The sequence below is a fragment of the Nicotiana attenuata genome, unplaced genomic scaffold, assembly GCF_001879085.1.
Source record: "Nicotiana attenuata strain UT unplaced genomic scaffold, NIATTr2, whole genome shotgun sequence".
Classification (NCBI taxonomy): domain Eukaryota; kingdom Viridiplantae; phylum Streptophyta; class Magnoliopsida; order Solanales; family Solanaceae; genus Nicotiana; species Nicotiana attenuata.
In genome coordinates, this window is record NW_017689853.1 from 435 (window position 1) to 5794 (window position 5360).

Here is a 5360-nt window from a genome sequence, read left to right on the forward strand (position 1 = left end):
TAAGCAGTCGCATATGATGTTCATCTCAAGTAGGTCCTGATAAGTTTCCTGTGCAATTCTATTTGCTACTCATGTTAATGTATTCGACACAACTGGTGACATGTATACATGCTTCAAAGAATCATTGAATGAAAAAAGGAAATAAATAGTTTATTTAATAAGCAAAGTACCTGTCAAAGATCTGATGAGTTCATTTGATGCATAGTCCTTAAGTGTGTGATTTGAGAACAAAAATCTTATGAGCAGAGCTGCCTGCCCTGAAATTTCTGAATTAGGGGATTGAAGCAGTTCTTGAACTACTAATATTCCACCCGCTTCTGCCACAGCTCTCCTGTTGGTTCGACTGTGCATGACAAAATTTTNCTTGATAACTCATTCTTTTCATGAACTATCAGAGCATTAAGTGCAAGAGTAACAGTGCTCTCAGCTGTTGAATACAGCATCTTTACAAGAACCACCAGGGGAACCTTGAAGTAGTAATCAGAGTTAGACCGTAGGACATTGCAGAGAATCATAGCTGCTGACTCCCATAATGTATCAGGAGGTTGTGGGTCATCTTGAACGATAATCTTTGCAAGCTCAAAAATGCCACCTGCATCAGCAACTTCCTTTGGCCAGCTTAACGAGATACTTTCCAAAGCACTAATTGCTGTCTGCTGTAAATTCAAAATGCCAATGCCTGCGAGCTGCACAAGGGGCACTACTGCATTTTTTGTTGTTATATCTTGCTTAAAATGCTCTTGGGCAAGGAGATGGGATAGCAATTCAGTCCCAAGCTGCTGGATGGCTTGAGCTGGGGATTCAAGAAAGGAAATCAGAGGTTCAATGACCTGGCTGGGAGTAAGTTTTAGAGTTGCAAGACACTGTGGCTTCTCTAGAATATTTACTAGAGTTTGCAAAGCGCTGTGCTGTCCCCACAATCCAAAATCCGACCGCTGCAAAACCGTAAAGAGAGGTTCTATGATTTTTGCGGCAGATGGACTTCTCGAAATAGCACTACTATTTGTCAAGACACGGAAGAGTTCTGCAATTGTGGAGCACAAGGAACTGGATGAAGTAGGGAGTAGCTCAAGACAATTTTCAATTATTCCTGCTTTCACCATATCCAACTTGCGTGGAGTTCGGTCTTTTCCCAGCTTAATAAGTGCAAAAATACTCGCTTCAATGAGCCGATGGTTCGATCTGGAAATCAGATGAACCAGAATATCAACAAGCTCATACGTTGATGCAAGCTCCACCTGATGCTCATCTTCCAACAACCTCTCGAAAGCACAAACAGCTGATTCCACTGCTCTTTCTACATCTGATTGCATAAGCAGTACAAGGGGCTCTAAGCATTCAGAAGCAATAGGCAATGCTCTGATTTTTGGATCACCAAAAAGTACAAAGCATAATTCAGCAGCATCACTTTTCAATTCCATTGGAGAAGACGAAGACAGAATTTTGTATAAACTCTCAAGAGGATTCCCATTTACATCAGCCATCGCTGCTGCCTTTGATTCATTTCCTGAAGTCAACTTGATCAAGGAACTAAGGGCAGCATATTGTTCACTTTCTGATGCAGTATCAAGCATGTCAGCCAAAGGCTGAATTGCTTGAATTGATGCTTCAGAATCTCTAATGTTCTCATTATCAAAAAGTTCATCTAAAGCCCTCGCAGCACTCAGCCTTGCACTCCTTGACCCCAAACGTAGGACAGCAATCAGTTGAACAGAACAACTAACTGCTGCTTCATATTGAATAAGATCAGAATTGCTAAATATAATCCTCAGTAGTTCAGAGATAGTTGCCTCAGTCAAGTCCTGAGGGCTCAAAGATAGGTACTTCGCTAGAGCATCCAGTGCGCCAGCTTCTGCCATGATTGATTTATTTGCATCATTACCATCGGCAATTTGGGTCAAGAGACGAACAGCTAATGGGGGCGCACCTGGTCTATCTGGAAGTGGTTTTAACAGATCTACCAATAAAGGGATGGTTTTGCGTGCAGCGGAACCAACTCTCACTTCTTCAATTTCAAAGAGGACTTCCAGAGAAACCTGATCGGGTTGTCTTACTAATGAAAATTCTTCAGATAGAGCAACAAGATTTGGCATATCAATTTCAATGTGACCAATCAAGCTTATTAGACCAGTGATTGCACCTGAATTTGCAACAGTAAGATTTATTCCCTTGTTTCGATGACAAACAAGACTGGCTATTGCCTGAGCAGCAAAGAATCGGTCAATCATTTCATCTGATTTCAGAAGAAGTGCAAGGGAAGGTATAATGCGCATGGTTGTTGGAGAGGATATAATGTTCGCATTCTGGAATAATATAGCTAATAGCAGTGCACTGATCCACATGCCTTCTGCATCTTCATACTCTGCCTGCCATGAGAAATATCTCTTCAGTACGGTGAACAAATATAAACTTTAAGCGAATCATGAGAACCAACATTACTTCCAAAAGACTAAATTGAATAAAGGAGACACTCAAAGAAATGTCCTTTATTATCCATCTTTTATTGATTTTATTAGCTGAACTTTCATTGATATCTCTCTGTGCCGGAAGAGAGGGTAACTTAAACATTCAAGGTTGCTAGGAAAAGTTTTCCATTTTACCAACTCCAGTGGCGTTATTAATGATAAGCACACATCAAGAGTATATTGACTATGCGGTGATCCAATGTAATATGAAAACAGGAAAAGGACAGAGAAGCTAATAGAAAGAAGAAGAAAATCTGCATTTCAAATATTTTTGCTCTTATAATGATTTACAAAAAAGGAACTCGGCTTAGCCAGTACTACTTCCTTCGTGTACATTTCTTATATGAATAATATGGCAGGTGATTAGAAGTAGTGAAATAAAATTTTGTTTTTTGAGAAAATTCCAGAAGTAATGAAATAAATGAATTATTGACTTCTTTAAACAGTTTCATCGTGCTGACCGCATAGGCGCAGACAGCCAAAGAGTCTGTTATCAAAAGCCAACCTATAGAAGAAGTAACAGGCCCAAAGCTCAAAAATTGGAAGGACAAAAATAGTTGACGCTAAACAACTTATATTTCCCAAAGTGGAAAACCAACTCTAGTTATCTTAAAGAAGAGGCATTCACACAGCACAAATGGGCCAAAAGGAATGAAAAAACAAACACCAAGAACACCAAAATGGTATAAAATCTACCTGTGGATTGGAACTATGTCTTGCAAGCTTGTCAGCAAGGGCCTCAAGTCCGCCAGCTTCCACTACACTGGATTTGTTCTTCACTTGAAATGATGAAATTATTGAGAGCAACCAAAGGGCAACCGTACCTCCCAAAACCGTTGCTGGATCAGGAACCTCAAACTCATTTCCTTCTCCAAATGGAGTTCTTTCTGTGAAGCCCCTAGGGGTTCTGACTTCAATTTCTAGGGAAGAACAAGTAGAGTTCTGCTTCATCATGTCAACTAATGCATATATAAGAGGTTTCAGGTATCCAGATGCATCAAGCGCATTCATTGACTGAAGTTTGTGCTCCTTGGCAGCACAAATGACCAATGCGGTTCCACCAACTCTTACTTCTAAAGTGCAAGAATTCATTATTCTATCAGCCAATGCACCTATAGACCTTGATTTTGATACTAACAGGTCACCCAGAGAAACCGGTTGATCTCCACAAAGCCTTGATAGAATTTCTATTGCCTTATCTTGGACAAGGGGAGATCCCTCACAAAGGCAATGTACAAGAGGCTCTAAACTAGATGGAACTTCAGCAAGGGCAGTGCATGGACGGTAAGTGGAATCTGTGCTTTGTTTTGTCCTAGCCAAAAGTGCAATAACGTCTAAAGCATTTGCAGCATCAGTGCCATCAACATTCATCTCCTTTAATGATTCCACCATAGCAAGAACAGCAAATCGACATTGAGCACTTCCGTTGAATACATCTTCCACCGGAAAATGGCTCAACAGCTGATGAAGGGCACGTGCCGCATTTCTCCTACCTTCTGATGATCCTTCTCCTAAAACTCTTGTCAAAGCTGAAACAACCTCTTCATCCAGTGCTTGCGCAGCTGTCTCTGGATCAGACAACAGATTGGCTAAAGCAGCCATTGCGGTAGCTGCAGAATCAATGGATGCTGTTTTGGCTAGCTTGATTAATGTTTTTATATGCCCTTCAGCAATATAAGGCATCTTGTTTGTAGATTTTGCTTTTGATGGATGGGATAAAGCACGCAAGGCTCGAGCTGATTGTGTTGCAACAGCTGGAGAATTGCTACCCAGAAGTTTCATGCAAGGATTAACCACTTCATCTGTTGCTAGACTATCACAAATATCATGTCGAGAGCTAAATACATCTGCCAGGACAGAGGCAGCATATACTTGAGTCTTCTCATTTGAGGAATTAAGAACCTGGACAAGCGACATTAGCCCTTGGTTAGCAGCAGCACCTTTATTCACAAGGTCACTATGAGATGCCAAGGTAAGCACATGTCCTAACACCTTAGTTACATGGACCTTTGAGCTTGGTGAATCTCCCAGGAGCAACACTAACAAATGATTAGTGGTAGCTGAATCAGCCTCTGTGATTAGCTTTGTTAAAGCCCTAGCTGATGCTTCTTGCCCCTTTGATTCACCATTTTTGAGAAGCCACAATAACGCCTGTATAGCTCCAGCACTTCCAACACAGGCACGAATGTCTTCACTATGACAGCAAAGGTTATGAATAATATGTGCTGCGTCTTCCCTAGCCTTCTGAGACCCCATTTCTAGTAACTTGACCAGTGGTGGAATCCCACCAGCAGCAGTAATTGCCCACTTGCTCTCGTCAATTTGGTCAGTTAGTATTGCAAGCATTTCAACAGCATACTCTTGATGCTGTTCACTGGATAACCCCAGCAGTGATATCAGTAACTGAATTCCTTCCCTCTTTCCGATTGCTTCCCAAACAGTCACTCCATCACAACATTAAACCGTAATAGGGATAGTATTAAATACTCTAGTGCATCACCACTTGCCATTGTCGTGAGCCCCGAATAAGAGCCTTCTTTAGTATTGTGATTGGTAGGACCATTTTTGACTAGATAAGCGTTGCCATAAAGGCTTGCCATAGCCTCAAGAAGACGTTCCTGAACCAACTTATTATCCCGTGGCTTTAGGAGCATTGCAAGAATATTCTCAATTTTTGTCGCAACAAACGGTTCTTGTTCTGCGTTGTGCTCAATGACCATAAGAGCATAAGCAAGTGCTCCAATTATATCAGCCACTGGAGCAGCTAACCTTGGAGACTGAGCAAGCTCACCCAGATATAGTAACAGAGGAGACATTCCGCCAGATATATTGGCTAAAGCTTGTATTGCATGCCGCTGAAGTTTCTCTCCTCCCTCACCTTTCATTCTTTCTTTA

At 41.4% G+C, this 5360-nt stretch overlaps 1 pseudogene; it reads right to left on the minus strand.

Moving 5' to 3' along the window:
- Nucleotides 1-299: 299 nt before the first annotated feature.
- LOC109222422 lies at nt 300-5353 on the minus strand (annotated as a pseudogene).
- Nucleotides 5354-5360: the final 7 nt, after the last annotated feature.